The sequence below is a fragment of the Hakea prostrata genome, chromosome 5, assembly GCF_041222555.1.
Source record: "Hakea prostrata isolate BN-2017 chromosome 5, UWA_Hpros_2, whole genome shotgun sequence".
Lineage (NCBI taxonomy): Eukaryota > Viridiplantae > Streptophyta > Magnoliopsida > Proteales > Proteaceae > Hakea > Hakea prostrata.
In genome coordinates this window covers 52,234,710-52,254,758 of record NC_142604.1, presented here as the reverse complement: position 1 = coordinate 52,254,758, position 20,049 = coordinate 52,234,710, and the positions used below count along the sequence as shown (strand labels likewise).

General features: G+C 40.2%; 1 pseudogene; it reads right to left on the bottom strand.

Moving 5' to 3' along the window:
• Window positions 1-679: 679 nt before the first annotated feature.
• Window positions 680-20,049, bottom strand: part of LOC149016475 (endochitinase 4-like) — a 30,359-nt pseudogene continuing 10,989 nt past the window's right edge.

Sequence of the window (20,049 nt, the reverse complement as noted above, 5' to 3'; positions counted from 1 at the left end):
ATCATCAATAAAGAGAATAACATACTGATCCAAGACATTTTGGAACACCCTATTCATTAAATCCATAAAGGTTGTTGGTGCATTAGTGAACCCAGAAGGCATAACAAGAAACTCATAATGTCCATATCTAGTCCTGAAAGCAGTCTTTGGCACATCTTCTTCCTCACCTTCAATTGGTGATAGCCTGACCTCAAGTCAATTTTAGAGAATACCTTTGCTCCTTGTAGTTGGTCAAACAGATCATCAATTCTAGGCAAGCGGTACTTGTTCTTGATGGTAACTTTGTTCAATTCCCTATAATCAATATACATCCTTAACATCCCATCTTTTTTCTTCACAAATAGAACTGGGGCTCCCCAAGGAGATACACTAGGATGTATGAATCCCTTATCCAACAATTCTTGCAATTGTTCTTTCAATTCCTTCAGTTCTTTTGGAGCCATTCTATATGGGGCTTTTGATATTGGATCTGTGCCATGGATAAGCTCGATGGCAAATTCCACTTATTCCACTTCTCTTTCTAGTGGTAACCCTGATAAGTCTTTTGGGAAGACATCAAGAAATTCTTTCACCACCGGTACTTCAGGTAAAGCCACCCTAATTACTTCCAGATCTTGCATAGAAGCTAAACACCCTTGGCATCCCTATCTGAGCAATCTCTTGGCTTGAATAGCTAAGATCATGCTTGTTGGGAAGACTTTATTTTCAACCCTGAGAATTGAATCTCAGGCTCCCCTACAGGTCTTAGTATCACCATCCTCTCATAACATAAAACACTGGCATGATTTGCAGCTAGCCAGTCCATTCCAAGAATTACATCAAAATCCTTCAAATTTATAACTATCAGATCAGCCCCCAACTTTCTTCCCTCATAATCAAGTTCGCACAATTCAACCATTTCAATTGCTTCCATCACACTACTAGATGGTGTGGCTACATGTAACACATAATCCATTGGTTGAAGTTCTAGTTTCAATTTCAAAGCAAAATCATGTGATATAAATGAGTGGGTAGAACCAGAATCAAAGAGGGTGTATGCAATCTCATCAGCAATTTTAAACATTCCTAGTATCACATTAAACCAAATAGCATATCAAAACAACAAAGCAAGCATTTTAGCTATTAATCCATCTAATATTTCATTTCATTAAACATAAACATTATTAAATAAATTAATAGCATAAAACATCATACCTGCAACTACTATCTCAGAGTCCTCAACCTGCCTTTGGGTCATAGTAAAAAGCTATCCAGGGTGTTTAGCCCTCTGAGAATCTTCAATTTCCTTTCCCTTTCTAAATCCTTGGACCCCAAAATTTCCTTTTTGTCCTCGCTCTTGTTGCTCTCTTAGAGTGGGGCATTCTCTAGCTAAATGGCCTTCCTCCCCAAACTTGTAACACACAGATGTGCCAAAAAGGCACCTCCCCCAATGTTTCTTTCCACACTTAGGACAATTTTAATTCTCCTGTGGTTGCTTGCCTTGGGGCCTTTTCCCTTGAGCTGTCACAAATTTATTTCTAAATCCTCCAAATTTAAAAGGCCTTCGGTCATTCCCTTTCTTTTCCTCTCTATTTTGTCCCTCTGCCTTCATAATGCTTTCGTATATTTGAGATCAATGCACCACATCAGTATATGTCTTCAATTGAAGAAAACCCACAGAGCTTTGTATATCAGCCCTAACCCCTCGCTCAAACTGTTGGGCCTTCATTTCTTCAGTACTTATCATGTGAGGTGCATACTTAGAGAGTTCCTCAAACTTCCTTTCATAATCAATAATTGACATGGAGCCTTACTTCAAATTTATGAATTCAGATATCTTCTTAGTCTTCACATGTGGAGGAAAATACTTCTTATCAAATTCTTCCTTAAATATGGTCCATGTAATTTCTCCATATGCAACCAAAATGATAGGTTTAGTTGACTGCCACCATGCATTAGCTTCACCAGTAAGGATATATGTGGCACACATCACCTTTTGAGAATCAGTCCACCTGATGGCATATCATGCTTTCTCCATATCCCTGATCCACCATGTAGCAATAGCAGGATTAGTACTATCTCCTTTAAATTCCTTCTCATAAAAATTCTTGAAATCCTTTAAGACTCTTAAATCATCTTCAAAATCTTTTTCAGTTTCTCTTTTTCTTCTTCTGCCTCCTCCCTCAGCTACTTGAGTAATTTGATCTATCTGATCAGCCTATCTCTGTACTAGACTGGCTAAATTTCTGAGTGCTCCCATGAATTCCCCAATCTGGGTCGCACCACCAGGGGCTGGATCAGCTATTGGGCTTGGGGTAGGAACCCTAGCTTCTCCTCTTGTGCCCTGGCTAACTCCTTCCCTATCTGCTATTGAAGCCATGTCATGTTACCACACAAAGCTCCATAAACTTTCATAAATCATAATTCATAACTCATTTCACATAGTTCAACTTGATAATTGTAGAAATATCATAATATCTCAATTCTACAATTTTAAATAATCAGCCTTTCAATTTAGCAATCACTATCCCTAACATTGCATAATCAATCATTTCACTGAATCACAATTAACCTTCTCCCAGTCTACCCTTCTTTTCTCAAATTCCTATGTTGTCAGCCATTCTAGTCTACAGAATCTATTGTTCTGATACCACCTCGTTTTAGTCTTGCTTTATGCCCTCCCATTTGGGTACATTAAGCACCAAGGACTTCTGGACATTTAACTAGGACACTCATTGTATTTAGGGACTTTTGGACCGGGTGGTTTGCAATATGGAGAGGCTTTCAAAATTCTAGAGGTCTCTATATCGCATGTTTTGGTTGCCCACTCAGACCATAAAGCTTTATGTATGCATACAGTATCCTAATCTGCTTTTCATTTTCAGCCATTCCGATTCGAGATATTTTGGACTCATGAAGTCACTTATTCGGCTATTTTATATCAAACTTGGGCCACTCCGTTTAAAGGATCTCCCTCCTACACTCTGGCTAAGAAATGATTGATGTTTTCCTCTTATTTGTGCAACTAGAATACGAAGACAGTGAAACGGCTTGAGCTCAAGGAGGACGTTATCTGAAAATATATTGTTGTTCATGAAAGTGTAGATTTGGTTGATAGATCAGAAAACTGATATTATTGAAGCATAGAGAAGGCTAGCATTATTAAAATTGAACCTTCAGCAACAAATAGACAAGTAGCGGCAAAAATCTAGGCTAGACTAGCTGATGCATGGAGACCGCAATACCCGCTATTTTCGTCAAAGTACCATGGTGTGCAAGACAAGGAATAAGATCAGGCTACTCAATCATAATGGCTTCACGGAACATGGAGATATAGCTTCAGCTTTCGAGAATCATTTCAAACATTTATTTTCTTCCGCCCATGCTATGTCCTCAAAATCTTATTTTGCACCCATTGCTAATTGGGTTTCTAAGGAAGATAAATCTTGGTTGGTACGCCCATTCACGACAGCAAAAATTAAAGAGGCAGTCTTTGGTGCCAATGTCCTAAAATCTCCAGGTCCTGATGGTTTTCTAGGTATGTTTTATCAGAATGCATGGGATTTTATTAAAGTTGATGTAGAGGCGATGGTGTTTCAATTCTTTCACATAGGTACTTTTACATTATCTCATAATGCTATGTTTATTACTCTCTTACCTAAGTATGACAGACGGTGGGAGACTTTAGGCCCATTAGTCTTTGCAATATGAGTTACAAGATCATCTCAAAACTCTTGGTGAACCGGCTGAAACATGTTATTCCTCATGTGGTTTCTTTTCATCAAAATGGTTTTGTCAAAGGGCGGCATATTCAAGATAACGTTCTGATCGCTCATGAGCTCCTTACTAAAATCCATCAGCACAAAAGCAGAAAGACAGGACTTATGGTAGTCAAGCTGAATATGAGCAAAGCCTACGACAGGCTGGAATGGGGATTTCTTAAACAAGCCCTCTGCTCTTATGGTTTTCCACCTAAATGGATTAAATGGATAATGTTCTATGTGCAAATAGTCACTATTCTCTTTTGATTAATGGATCCATTTCTAGCAGCATCACTCCCTCTAGAGGCCTTTGGCAGGGGGACCCTCTATCCCTGTATCTTTTTATCCTGTGCGTCGAGCTATTATCCTCTCATATTGAGCTTGCTGTCGCACAGAAGATTTTTAAAGGCATTCCTTTACCGTAGGGAGGTGACAGGTTATCGCACCTTGCATTTGCAGATGATTTAATCTTATTGGGTTAAGCCAAGAAGTCAGAAGCTAGCACCTTCGGCTGGATAATCTAGGATTACTGTTCCTTGTAGGGACAGGAACTAAATTTTCAAAAAACAAGGGAACACTATAGTCCAAGCACAACAGCTAGTATGAAGAGGGCTATCTCCACTCATTTCCATATCACCCCAACGTCGGAAATGGATATATATTTGGGCATTGTGCTACTCTATTAGCGCGAGTATCTAGGTGCTTACAAAGATGGAAGACTAAGCTCCTTTCTTTTCCTCGGAAGGCAGTTCTCATCCAATCTACCCTGGCAGCCTTGCCCTCCCATTTCATGTCTTGCTTCAAGTTTCCTGCAGCTACATTGATGGAGATGGAGAAATATATGAGAAGTTTTTATTGGTCTAATGGTGAAAAACAACAAGTTCACACAGTGGATTGGCACACGATCTACACTCCAAAATCTGAAGGTGGGCTGAATTTCGGAAACCTTCACGCTTTCAACCTAGTGCTTTTGTCTCGGAAGGCATGGGAGTTACTCATGTCCCCAAATTCTTTGTGGGGACAACTTATGTTGTACAAATATTGTAAACACAATAGCTTCTTGGAAGTACAACCTCAAGCAACTGATTCGTGGGGTTGGCGATCTATCATGATGGGTCGTGATCTCATAAAACAGGGTATGTTCATGCAGGTAAGCAATGACGAACTCATTAATCCCTAGACTTCTAATTGGATTATGGATGCTCTCCCGGATATGGGCTGTTATCCTTCTGCCACGAATTGTCCAACCAAAGTCACACAGTTAATCAACCAGCATACACATACATGGAATTGGGAACTCTTATATGCCTAGTGTGAAACCCAGCCCTGACCCTAATCCGGAAACTTTGTTATTTGTAGGTCCAGTGACCCGAAGTAAGGCAAGAAGTCATCTTTGGGCTATTTCTGTTGAAGACTTGATGGCTGGATTGGAATCCATGAGTGTTGATGCCAGTGTCCCAATGGTGGAAGCTGCACCCGGATGAAGATTGGATTAGTTGATGGTCATAGAGTGGTCTATGTATTGATTCGAAGGCATTTCTAACTCCTAGGTATGTCACTCTAGGTGTGTGCAAAACCCCTTGATGTTTGGACTTGATCTGAGCCTTCAATTCCCTGTTTTGAAGTTGCTGTCTTGATTGGTCGACTCATTGGTCGATTGGACCAATCGACCAATCAATCGACCAATTGATTCTGTCTTTGAAATTTGAATCTTGTCTCTTCTATTTAAGTCTAATCTCGGGAATACTCCGCCTCCTCTGCCTCCTAAGCCTCTGGAACGAGTTAGAACCCTTATCTAACCCATTCCCTTGCATTCTTTGGTGATTTCTCGCAAAGACTTGAAGAATTCTTCATCTTCCTACGGCAAAGGTATGATTTCACTCACTCTTTCTTCTACCTCTGATTTTCTTTCTTTAATTCTGTTCTTCGTTGAGATCAGGAAGAAGATGATGCACTCTTGCAACCATCTATTCCATGATCTCATCATGATCTTAACCTCAGCCAGTGAAATCTTCGAAACCCTAACCCTAATCCTTTGAAACCCTAACCTGTGAGATCGTCTGGAGAGCTTTTGGTAACCTCCCTTGTGAAGGAAAATCTTCTTGAGTAATATTGTGTTAACCTAAACTTCATCATTGAATGACCCTTCTTGGTATTCTTGGCTAACAATTTATCTCCCTTCATCCAGATCTCACAATTATTTTCCGAGGGAACCAAAAAGGGTAAAACCCTAATTCTTGGGTAAGATCAAGAACCTTTAGTTTAATCATGGTAACCCAATCAATGTGTTTTCTTTACTATATCTGTAATCCTCATATCCTAATTCTTGAATCTTTGATTATAATATTTTTCTCTCATAATCTATGTTTAACCTAGTAAGTTAACCTTTGTGTTCCTAGGTTATAATTTGGGAACTTGATTTGATTTATGATTTGATATCCTCTATACCCTAGAATACTATCATAATAATTCCCCTCTGATTTGTACCCTTTTGAACAATCGAATTCGGTTCTGGATTCTCAAAATTCGGATTCTTGCAGGCCACTGTCTGCGTTGGTCCACTCATTGGTCGACTGGTCCAGCAGACCAATCAATCGACCAATGAGTACAGCAACCTCAATCTTGGTCTGTTTCGATTGATTTATGATCTTTTCCTTTATGCATCTTTCCTAACATGTTGTGTGCACTTGTTTAGGACTGTCTTCTCAGGTTTAGTCAAGATCATACTTGATTCTTTAAGATCCCATCCAAGTTAGAAGGTAAGGACAGTTAATTCCTTAACTACATAGATTGCTTGTTCTCTGGTTTCTACTTTATGAAAATATGAGATTACCTACTGTTATTGTATTTTAATTCTGATCTCCTACTGTGGGAACACTAGCACTTGTTTATATCATCTTTTTCATTATTCATGTTATATGAATTACTTATTACTGCTTAATCTGATGTTGCTTTTACATTCTCTTTTATATGATGAACTACTGGTTGTGTATGTCATGACTGATCTGAGAATGTGTTTGATTAAGTTTGGTTTGGGATTGGGAGGTGTCCTTTTGACACTTCTGTCCTTGGACATTATCGGAAATAGTATGGGATGTTTCCGTGGTTGCCCATCGACACTTTCCCGAATCAATGGTTGTCATACCTAGGGATGTCTAACAGTGTTTGGCTAGGATATACCCCTGTTATATTAGACCCGATTCGGAAGGGTATTAAGACCAAACGACCCATGGTAGCAATGGGGATTCACGGGCGCTCAAGACCGGTAACCAACCCGTGAGAGGACGGGAATCACATTGTGGGGGCCATTTATTGGAGGGTTGCATATGGCTAGACTTGGGCTCATGGGCGCTCAAGACCGGTGAAATGATCCGTGAGGGGACATGAGAGCTTCCCGTTTACCATATGTGGATAAGCAATAGGGTTGATGAGTCCGTAGTCAGGGACTATTAGGACTCTAGTGGAAAGGATACCGGAAAGGATCGTCAGGGACGAGGAATGGAAGTATCTGGACCTGAGTTGATGTAACTGACTAGATGACTTGCATTGGGCTAGGCTTTTCCTTGACATGTGCTAGTACTTATGCCAAATGGTTGTGAGAAAGTGTGTTGACTTAACCCCTACCATGGTTTGTCCGAGAGGGATGCAGGACCCATTACCAACCGGCTGCCCAAGATACCTTAAATGGTTGAGGGAACCCAAGATATCTTATATGGTTGAGGGGAACCCAAGATATCTTATATGGTTGAGGGTGTGAGCGAACTTTCCTTAAGAAGTACGGTGCTATGACTTAAAGCATGTCTGCCATAGAGACCAGCATACATAGAGTTTAGATGCATCCATACTTTATCTGTTTCATACTGCATTGCATCATGTTATGTTTTGCCACATGTTATCTATGATGTTATGGATTAACTACCTTACTGAGTTTCTTCGAAACTCATTTCTTTTTGTATATTCTTTGTTTAGATTATCCTACAGGTACAGATTATTATGACGAGCAGTACAGTGAAGCGCAAGCCAATGAAGCGTATTACACGCAAGGTGCTGGCGACGATCAAGATTACTCTGATGATCCCCCGGCGGATCAAGCTGCATACTACTTTTGAAAACAGCATGGAGTTAGAACGGATTCATTGGATTGACGAAGTCCATACTTATGAAGACGTTATCTATAAACTTGAAGACGCTTGATCTTAGTTTATTTCTTAGTACATTTGTTTCAGTTGTAATTCCTTTTGACTTTCATACTACGTTCCGCTATTTTGGTGAAGTGAGTTTCCGCCTCACTTTACTCCTTTTTGATATCGTTGGATATCTTGTATCTTTTCCGCACTCTGATTATACTGATTATTCATTTTTGTTTTGAACCTTGTTTATAATATTAAAACTTGATTTATTTCCTGTTTATGATTATGTTATTATATATGTGGGAGGATGATTTCCTCGATACTTGATCTTCGGGGCTGTGGATCACACTCTCGGGTATGTCAGTTAGGGTACCGGCTGGGAGGATGTGACAGAATGGTATCAGAGCCCAAAGTTCAAGGAAATCCTAACCACAGAAAACAGTAACAGAACATTCCTGAGTCATAGATCCAGAAGTGACTCATCTATTCTTAAAAGTGAATAATAGAACACTGGGACTAGAAACTATTAATGAAGCATAACTGAATACTTCTGAATAATGCACAATAATTATATTTAAACAATTATCACTTAATGCAATAAAAGAAAAGTGCATAATACACAATAATAAAGTGAAACAAAGAGAACTTCATTAACTTTAAGAAAAGTTTTACAACTACTACATCTGAAAAGCATAAAAGAAAATCCTAGTACAGTCTATCTAGGTGATCTCCTCTGATCTTTATAAGCTCGGAACTCCTCTGAAAGCTGAGTCACCTGATACTCTATCCTATCCTGTCGTGACTCCATCCTCTCATATAGCTGCTCCTGTCTGACCTCCATCCTCTCCAGCATGGAAGTCATCGATCTCATCTGTGCACTAAGATCCGAAGTCTCTGGAACCGCATGAGAAGGACCACCTGTCTCGAAGTGCGAGGAAGGGAAATCGTGATGCTCCGGCACTGTCTCATGCATCTCAGTATCATCTCCATCCTGATCATCATCACTGTCAGGACCGATATCCTCTCCACCATCCTCTGACTCCTGCTCATCCTCTATCTCATCATCCTCCTCACCCTCTGGACCAGGAGATCTCACTGTCTGTGTCAATCCCATCTGACGTACCATCCTAGTCCCCATGACGTATCCTCGTGGACCAGTGTCCACTGGTGTATCCTCGAAACTGACCCCGAAATGCCTGAAGATCAAAGTCAGTAACCTCCCATAGCAAAGATTCCGAATGCTAGGCCGCAAAACCAGATACAGCATGACCTGCTATATGATGTAGGAAAGGTCAATCTCGAAGCCCATGTAAATCCAGTAGATGACTATGGCCTCCATCACTGTAATCCTATGGTGATGTCCAGCCTTCGGCATGATGTTTCGACCGACGATGCGACCGATAACTCATGCAGAATCTATCATCTGTCGGCTGTTCCTAGGAGTGAAGCACCAGCGGCTGTCCCACAGTGTGTTGCATATCTCACGCAACTCGTATGGCATCAAGTAGCTATCTATATCTGCTCCTGCAGGTATCCATACGCATTGATCTGGGTAGTGAGGGACCCGCAAGATCTCGGCTAACGATCTGGTGGAAAAGCGAATCTGAGTCTGAAGGACCCTACTCCTGAGGACAAGTCTAAGTGGATGCCCTGGACCTCTAGCCTCCTCGGTGTAAGTAAGGTTGCTGAAGAACAACCTCACTAGCTCAGGATATACAAGCAGATTATCTGTAAAGAGATGAGTCCACTGCAAGGTGTCAAACCTCTGCTGTATCCTAAAGACTCGGAGCTGGCAAAGGTGTAATAAACGTCCTAGCTCGATCTGGCAGTAGCTGAAGTAGGCCTCATATAGTAACTCGGCCTGTGGAGTGTCGAAGCGCTCTGGTCTCCGGACATACTGTCTAGGCTCTGAAGGAACCTGACCTCTACCCCTGAGTGCCCCTACTATGCGACCTCTACCTCGTCCGCGTACTCCTCTCAGCATAGTGAATATCTATGGAAGAGACAATGACATTGTTGGTTAAGTGCTATTTCAAGATTTAAGCCAAAAAGGGTATTTTCGTAATTTTTTGGAAAATTTAAAATTTGGGGGAAATTTGATTTGAAGATACTAGCATGTGCATAATACTTGGAATTGCATGTCTATGAAATTCGATCGAAAACTTGATCTAAAGAGAAAAATTCAGCAAGAAGGAATTTGGGGATTTTGCATTCTAGGTCAAAATTGAAATTTTGAAAAGTTGAAATTGGTTAAATCAAACTATATGGACATATCTACAGTATCATTTTGAGCATGTAGCAATTGATTTCATGCGAAAACTCCAAGCGGTTTGTGAGAAATCGAAATTTTTCTAAAGATAACGATTTCGGTACGAAAACCTTGAGAAAAGTGCAAAGAGGTGTTAGAACTTGTTGTCTATGCATGGCATTGTGTTTAAAACCTAGGGAATATGTTTCTAAGTATTCCTAAACATGATTTCTAACAATGGATACAAGTAAAAAATAGATTTGATTGAAATGCAAGCATGAGAAGATGAAAGTAAAAGAGAAAATGTTAGTCTTACCTTGTGTTTGATGAATGTGAGTTGTGGTGTTGTTAAAGCACCTGAATCACCCAAAGATGCTTGGAAGAACCTTAGAAGATGTTTCCCTAGAGCTCACTCACTTGTGGAAGAAGTTAAAATGAAGTTTGAATGTGAAAATGAGGCTTATAATGCGAATTTTCGTATTCTGTGAGCATTGGTCGACTCATTGGTCGATTGGGTCAATCGACCAATCAACCGACCAATGGACCCAGTAGCTCCAATTTTGGTTGAAATGTTGGAAAATGTGATTTTTGTCCTATGAATTGTTGTTGGATGACTAAATGGATGTATTTGAGCATGATTTAAAATTTTCAAATCATTTGGACATGTTGATTTCATTGAAACTTCGAAATTTGGTATTTTGACGTTTCCGGTTCTTGCAGAATGGTTACTCTGAGAATTGGGCGTGCCGAATCCAGTGGTCATGGAAGTGGTCGTGGTGAGATACCTGAAGGTGGTCATGATCAGCAGACTGGTGACCAAGGTACCCAGGACATACCAGGTGCCCCGAATGTCAGAAGCTTTCATGATATTGCCAACATCATGGGCAATATGATGCAACAACAAGCAGCTCAGTTTAATCAGATGTTGACGGGTTTCATGACACTGCATAATGAGACTCGTGCTGGTGTTTATGTAAATCCTCATGCCGCAGTTCTGAATGCGGGTGGCCTTGCTAGAACTCCTCATACTCGCCTGATGGAGAGTTTTCTGAAGATGCAAGTGCCCAACTTTACTGGTGTTACCAAGGATCTCTTGTTCCCTAACAAGTGGATTCGTGAGTTGGAAAAGACTTTTCGTCATCTGCAATGCTCCGAAGCTCAAAAGATTTTGTTTGCTGAGCAGAAGTTGCAGCATGAAGCCGATGCTTGGTGGACTTCTACTCGGCCTATTTTAGAAGGTTTGAATGCAGGTGTTGTAACTTGGGATTTATTCAAAGAGGCTTTTTGCATGAATTATTTCCCTGAGGCGGTAAAGGATGCGAAGGAAGTTGAGTTCATGGTTCTCGCACAAAGATCCTTGTCTGTGTTAAAGTACCAATAGAAGTTTGAGGAACTTCATTTCTTTGCTCCTGATTCTCTGAAGCCTAATATTGCTAAGGCGTAGAAGTTCTTTAAGGGATTGCGCCCTGCCATTAAAGGCTATCTCACTGTTCAGCCTATAGTGAGCTATGCCCAAGTGGTGCAGAACTCGAAGAAGTTGGAAGAAAATGAAAAGGAGAATGCTCGAGTGCAAAGGCCTTGGCAGTCTAGAAACCCTGGTTTGGTGGATCGTAATGATCGGCGCTTTGTGAGACCTACACCCTATCCCACTCCTGCTTTTCAGCCTAGGAGTATAGGTCAAAGCCCTGGTTTTCGACAGCCTGGTCAGTTTCAGTATGGCGGGAATCGACCACCAGTGAATGCAAGTGCTAGGCCAGTGAATGCAAATCCTAAGCCTTTTGTTCAGAAGCCTCCTGTTGCAGCTACTCCGGTAGGATCGAGCAATTCTGTTTGCTTCTTCTGTAAGCAGTCCAGTCATTTTGCTCGTGATTGTCCAAAGAGGCTTGTCCAGCAGCCTACCCAGTGGTGAAGAGTGCTCCTGCTCCTCCCTCTGGTAGAGTGTTCAGTATATCTAGTACTGAGCAAGATGGAAGCCATGATGTGATCACAGGTACATTGTCAGTCGCTTCTTTTCCTGCATTTGTTTTATTTGATACGGGTGCATCTCATTCGTTCATATCATTTGCATTCTTTAAGAAGACTGACCTAATCCCTGAGAAATTGTCTAGTTGTTTATTGATTAGTACACCTACTGGTCCTATTGTGAAACTAGATAAAGGATTAGTTAAATGTCCTGTGTTGGTTGGTAAGATGAACTTGGAAGCTAATTTGGTACTTCTTGATATGAAAGACTTCGATGTTATTTTGGGAATTGACTGGTTAACAGCCCACAAAGCTGTATTTCTTTGCTCCTCGAGAAAGATTCAATTCCATATTTGCGTAGGCTCAGTTTTTGAATTTCAAGGTGAGAAAAGAAGGGTTTGTAAAAAGATATTGTCCGCACTGATGCAAATCTATACCATAGTAGATGATGCTTCTTCTGAAGGCAAGAGAAAAGTGGAGAAAAGAGTTGATGAAGTCAAGGTTGTCTGTGACTTTGTTGATGTCTTCCCTGAAGATCTATCGGGAGTGCCTCCAGATAGGGATGTTGAGTTTTCTATTGATCTCGTCCCTGGTGCCGCTACGATATCTAAGGCTCCATATAGGATGGCTCCTACTGAGTTAAAAGAGTTGCAAAACCAGTTAAATGAGCTCATTGAAAGAGGTTTCATACAACCTAGTGTGTCACCTTGGGGAGCTTCGGTCTTGTTCGTCAAGAAGAAGGATGGTAGTATGCGTCTGTGCATTGATTACCGTGAGTTGAATAAGTTGACTATCAAGGATAGATACCCGCTGCCCCGGATTGACGATCTCTTTGATCAATTGAAGGGTGCAGCTGTGTTCTCAAAGATTGACTTAAGGTCTGGATATCACCAGTTGAAGGTGAAGTCAAGTGATGTCTTCAAGACAGCTTTCCGAACAAGGTACGACCATTATGAATTCCGAGTCATGCCTTTTGGATTAACTAATGCTCCTAATGTGTTCATGGACCTCATGAAACGAGTCTTTCATGATGTGCTCGATAAGTTTGTGATTGTCTTCATTGATGATATTCTGATTTATTCGAAAAGTGAAGAAGAGCATGAAAGGCATCTAAATTTCACCTTGCAAAGACTACGAGAAAAGAAACTTTATGCTAAGTTTAGCAAGTGTGATTTCTGGCTCAAGAGTGTAGTATTCCTCGGCCATGTGGTTTCTGCTGAAGGTATTCGTGTTGATCCTGACAAAGTCCAAGCAGTTGCTGATTGGGAAAGACCGAAGACTGTAACAAAAATAAGAAGTTTCCTTGGTCTGGCAGGTTACTACAGAAGGTTTATTGAGAATTTTTCTCGGTTAGCTGCTCCTATGACTAAGTTAACCCGGAAGGAAGAGAAGTTTGTTTGGTCTGACGCTTGTGAGAAGAATTTCCAAGAATTGAAGGATAGAGTGACAAGTGCCCCGATTTTGACTATACCTGATAGTTCTGGTGGTTTGACAGTCTATACTGATGCGTCGAAGATTGGTTTGGGTTGTGTACTGATGCAGCACGGTAAGGTTGTAGCCTATGCCTCTCGGCAATTGAAGGATTATGAGCGGAATTACCCCACTCATGATTTAGAGCTTGCCGCTGTTGTTTTTGCTTTGAAGATTTGGAGACATTACCTCTATGGTGAGAAAATTGCCATATTCACAGATCATAAGAGTTTGAAATACTTCTTTACCCAGAAAGAGTTAAACATGAGGCAAAGAAGATGGTTGGAACTAGTCTCTGATTATGATTGTGATTTTCAGTATCACCCTGGTAAGGCAAACGTTGTTGCTGATGCTCTTAGTGTGAAATCCCCCAGATTTCTACCCCTTTAACCCATGGTTTTAAGACCGAGAATCTGGGCCTTGATTCTGCAACAATCGTGGACCATTCAATTCAAGCCCGAAGGATTGGAAATTGATCAAATGTTGGTAGATGACCCTTATAATGACTCAAAAACTCTCCTAGAGTTTAAGTGAAGAGAGAAGATTAGTCTCGATAATATAAAAAGGGTAATTTTGGAATATCTGTAGATCAGTGATGGAGAATCCGATTGACGCAAATAATGTATCAAATTGAAGATCGTCGAAAGACCTTTCCAACGAGCCAAAAATCATCAAAATCAGAGTTCGTTTGGGGGTCCAACCATGAGCCAGAAGTTTGAGCCGTTTAGGTGAACCAACCCCCACCCTATTTTCTGTTTAGGGGCAAAATTGGAAATTCGGATTTTTAAACCCTATTTATGTTTTATCTCATCCGTAAACGCATTTTTGGAGGCTAGAAAGAGGCGGAGACTTTGGAGAAAAAGAGAAACGAAAGAGAGGAGCGATTTCCATCCTTCCAAAAGTTTTTAGGATCCGAATCTTCGCAAAATCATTAGGAAATGTTAGTTTTCTTTAATCCTTCTCTTACTCAAAATTTTGTGAGTATTTTCTCTCCTTTCCTTTTGAGGAATCTTGAAAGGGAAGGTTATTAGGTATCTTGGATGCTTTCCTTTATTATTTTAATGTCCCTTCGTAGTTTGTGGAAGTAATATCTTTTCTCTTCTATTGAGGGATTGGATCTATGAAAGGGAATAATGATAGGTACCCTAGATGCTTATCTTTTCTTATATTAATGTTTCCCTTGAGTTTAGGAGTAATGGTTTATCCCCTTGCAAAAGATTTTAGAATTTGACTCTCTAGGTTACCCACGGGTGAATTATGAGAGCCAAATTTGGGGCATTTTGATTTTGGTCAAATTTAATAAAATTGAAGGTACCCGTAGAATCCTTTTGTTGTCAATTAAGTTTCCCCAAAATTTCGTTTCGTTTAGACTTTGAATTGGTGGCAAATTAGTGACCATTCACTAGTGAGGTTGAGAACTACCCCTTTTTAACCTAGTTTTCAGATTTGGGTTTTTGTGGGAAGATTTTAGGATATCCTTTGAAATCCAAATGGGCTCTAATTTGTGATAATTATTTCTTTTGCATAAATAGGTTAATATATCTTTAATCACTAATTTTTGGGAGTGGATTCTTGGATTTGGAGGAAGAACAAAGTAAAAGGTGAGGAATATACTTAACTTTATATTACATGTGTAATGATGTTAGTTACTTTTCATTATTGATATCTTGTATTGCTTTAGTATTATCTTGTGGTTATTTTATGTCTTTTGTTAAATATAAATTGCTATAATTTATGTTTATTATTACTTCTGATGTTGCTCCTTGCTTTGAAATCTATTATTGTTGTTATGAAATGGAATGTGATTGTGTGAGAGGAGAAATATTATTATTTCTTCTACCTTGTATTTTCTACTAGGGTTGTGGGTTCACCCATTGCCCTAGTGATATTATATGATTGCTTATATTGTGGTTAGGAATGGGGAATGCCCTTTTGGCATTTCTTGCCATAGGATACTAGAGGAGGCGGTATGGGACGCATTCCTATGGTGCCCTTGGCTCTTTCCCGATTACTGATTTACATATTTAGTGCATGTCTAGAAGTGTTTGGTTAGGTGACCTCATGAGTACTACTACCCTTTCGGCAGGGGTATTGAAGCCGGTTAACCCGTGATGTTAGTGGCTAGATCCTGTGTGTCAAGCAAGCCCACTGTCATCATGAGATGGTAGGGTTTTGCATATAATAGGCAAGGGCTTATGGGCGCTCAAGACCGGTGAAATGACCCGTGAGAGGACATGGAGAACATCCTGTCCATTATATGTGGATGACTATAGGGTTAGGGGTCAACGTAGTCCGAGTTGGTTGGTGCCATATGATACGTTGACTCTAGGTGGGAAAGTATCGAACCAACAGGGCACTAGGCATGAGGGGAGATATTGGATACTGAATCGAGTTGGTTGGTGCCATAGGGGAAGTATCTATACCACATGTAGTACGACACCGTATGACTTTGCATTGGCCTAGGATTATCCTTGACACACGCCAGATCTTATACCAATGGTGATGTGAGTGTCACATCCTCCCAGCCGGTACCCTATCTGGCATACCCGAGAGTGTGATCCACAGCCCGAAGATCAGGTATCGAGTAATCAACCTCCCACATAAACAATAACATAATCATGAACAAGAACAATAAAAGTGTGGAAGATAAACCATAGATCCAATAAGGAAAGAATGAATCATATATAAATCAGAGTACTAGATATAATCAGAGTGTCTACATCAGATAAGTAAAGTGAGGCAAAATCCCACTCTACAACCAGCGGAAAAGTAGTTCTAAAAGAGAATAAGCAAGACAAAATCTAATCCCAGTAGCAAGTACAATGGGTAACTAAATTGTTCTCCACTTTATAGACAACATCCCTATAAGTATAAATCTCATAAACGGCACAAGGGCGCTTCCACTCAATGGTCGGACTAAGCATCGTACGGAGCATAACCACTCGCGGGATCTTCAGTGTAATTGTTGTAACTGCAATCACCTTCCTGGAGATATGCCTCTTCGCCTTGCGCTTCTTCATAGGGACCGTCATAATATTCAGTACCTGCAGAATAGCCTAACAAACATTGTACAATAATGGAATGAGTTTCAAAGAAACTCAGTAAGGCAGTTAAATCCATAATAACATAAATGACAGGATTTCAGAACAGACATAAATGCAATATGATATGAGACAAGCAATGAATGAATGAATCTAACTCTATATATGCTGGTCTCTATTGGCGACATGCTTTAAGTCATAGCACCGTACTTCTTTAGGAAGGTCTCAATCACTCATCATCAGTTGGTAATGGGTCCGGCATCCCTCGGGACATTCCATGGCTGGGGGTTAAGTCACCACTCTCTCACATCACCATTGGTCTAAGTACCGGCGCATGTCAGGGTAAAGCCTAGCCAAATGCAAGTCTTCTACTTAGTTACATCAAGTCAGATCCAGATACGTCCATTCCTCGTCCCTGACGATCCTTTCCGGTATCCTTCACACTAGAGTCCTCATAGTCCCTGACTACGAACTCATCAACCCTATTGATCATCCACATATGGTAAACGGGAAGCTCTCACGTCCTCTCACGGGTTGGTTACTGGTCTTGAGCGCCCATGAATCCCCATTGCTACCACGGGTCGTTCGGTCTCAATACCCCTCCGATTAGGGTCTGACATAACAGGACATCCTAGCCAAACACTACTAGACAATCCTAGATATGTCATCCAACAGTTTAGGAAGGTGTCCATAGGGCATCTCCGGAAACATCCCATAATATTCCCGTAGTAGTCTAAGGACAGAAGTGTCAAAAGGACACCTCTCCTTTCCAAACCATACTTAAGCATACACATGCATCAAATCATATCATTACATATATGGTAACTTCATATATGGAAAGAAATCAATAATTACAATCACTTTGTATATACTTGGTAAGTAAATCATACATGAGTCAATTCAATATGAATAAGTAACGCTACTGATATCAAGATAGTACCACAGTAGTATAACATTGTAAGAATCTAATTAAAGAAATAACTTAATCAAGGTTTAAATATAGAAACCAAGCTATGCAATTTATGTTGTTAAAGAAGTAACCATCCTTACCTTTTATAACTCGCAAAGGAATCCTAAGAAATCAAGTAAGATCTTGGCAAACTTGAGAAGAAGGTCCTAAACAAGTGTATACAACATATTAGGAAAGATCCGTAACAGAAAAGATACCAAAACATCCAACACAGACCAATTCTGGAGTTGCTGTACTCATTGGTCGAGTGGATTGGTCGACTGGTCCAGTCGACCAATCAGTCGACCAATGCAGACAGTAGCCTAAAAACAGAGTTTTAAGATATAAAATCCGAATTTGGTGGTTCAAAATGGTACTAATCAAGGGGTAAACTACATCAGTAGTATCCTAACATATAGGGGACCTCAAAACACTAATCCAATCAAGGCATCAAGATCCAAATTAGGAAACAAAAAGTTACCATAATTAGATCAACCATGGATCTTGAAGAATTCAAGATAGAAATCAAAGACAAGAACAATAGGAGAATGGATCATTGCTTCAGGTAAATGTATCATGAAAAGCATACTTAGATCTTCAAGGAAATAGGCTTAAAAGCATAAATCTAAATAAGGAAACAAAACCTACCATATATGTAACTATCATGATTCATGAAGAAAACATGGTATGGTAGAAGAGGAACAACTAGAGATTGATAGATCATGGATCATGCAAAGAAAACACAGCAATTGACTACTAACATGATCAATGTAGAAGATCCAAGGAGATCAGAATTCAAATCAGAAGTTAAACAAAGACTAGATCATGGTTTGATCATGATTCCTTCAAAAGCTTGCAATGATCATGGTTAAGATCATTGTTTTAGCCATTAATCCTTAGGATGATCATGAGAGACAAGTCCAGAGATGTTTGCAATAGAGAATGCAGCATCTCCTCTACTGTCTCAACTCAAAAAGGAAAGAAAAACAGAGATGGAGGAGAAGAAGAGAGTGTAGACATACCTTTGATGCAAAAGGAAGAGTTTTGACGAAGATCCGTCAAGAAAATCACCAAGGATGCAAGGGAGATGACTTGCAGAGGTCTTTGGTTCGTTCCAAAGAGTTTGGAGGCAGCAAATACGAAGTAGACTCGAGATTGGACTTAAATAGAGCAAGCAAAACCTAATTGCCAAAGACAACACTCATTGGTCGAGTGGATTGGTCGACTGGTCCAGATCGACCAATCAGTTCGACCAATGCAGACAGAATTCCAAAACAGGGAATTGAAGACCCAGATCAAATCCAATCCTAAAGGGGTTTTGCACACATAACAAGTGACTTACCTAATAGGTAGAAATGCCTTCAAACCATGATAGAGAGCACTCCAAGTCCATCAACTAATCCGATCTTCATCAAGATTCAGTTTCCATAAATAGAACTTCATCATCAACTCTCATGGATTCAAAGCCAGACACCAAGTCCTCCACTGGAATGGCCCAAAGCTGACTTCTTACTTTACTTCGGGTCACTTGGACCTACAAATAACAAGGTTTCCGGGTCAAGGTTAGGGCTAGGTTTTATAGTGAGAGAGTGGTGACCTAATCCCCAACCATGGCTTGACAGGACTTTACACAACAACCACGGAGAACCCAACAGACGTGCATCAGAGCCGTGAGGGAAGAGTGATGAGACCGCCCAAAGAAGACTGGTGTATGACTTAATGCGTGTCTACCATAGGGACTTCATGATAGAGTTAGGAGCATAATCATTCACATATCATATCATTGTCATTAATTACATTATTGATATTCATGTTATATGTGTGGTGTGGAATCTTGAGAATGAATGTGTGATATGATGTTGAGTTGACCTCACTGAGTTCCGTTGAACTCATTCCTTTTATATGTATTTTTCTATTAGATTACACTGCAGGTTATGAGGACTTCTTCCAAATGGAGGATTCGTTGCTAGTATATCTTCTTGAAGGAGTGACCGAAGAAGAAGTGGACGCACATGGAGCTTCATGCCAGTATCAAGACTATTCTTTTGGGTGGGATTCCATTAGAGAACTAGTCTACTTTAGTTTTCCGCTGCGTTGAAAATTACTCTCTTTTCTTTTAAAAACTCTGATGTTATATTTTTATTTTGAAGTAATGGATGATTGTAACCATTATTTCGGTTTTGATAACTTAGTATGATAAACTTGATTTATTCTTGTCCATTTAATTATGCTATATCATGTTTTGTATGGATTTGTCACTGAACCTAGATCTTGCGGTGTATCACCCCCACGGACATTCGGTTAATGACTGGATCCGGCTGGGTGGGGTGTGACACTTAGTAGGAAGATTCAGAAGAAGGTTTTGGATTTGAATGCTTTGAGGTCTACCCTTGTTGTCTTCTATTGAGAGTTTTGATTTGGAAGTTGTTCCTGAGAATTCTGCTGTTGTTCTTTCTGCTATGACGGCAAGGTCTGGTCTTAGAGATAAGATTGTTGCTTTGCAGAGTTC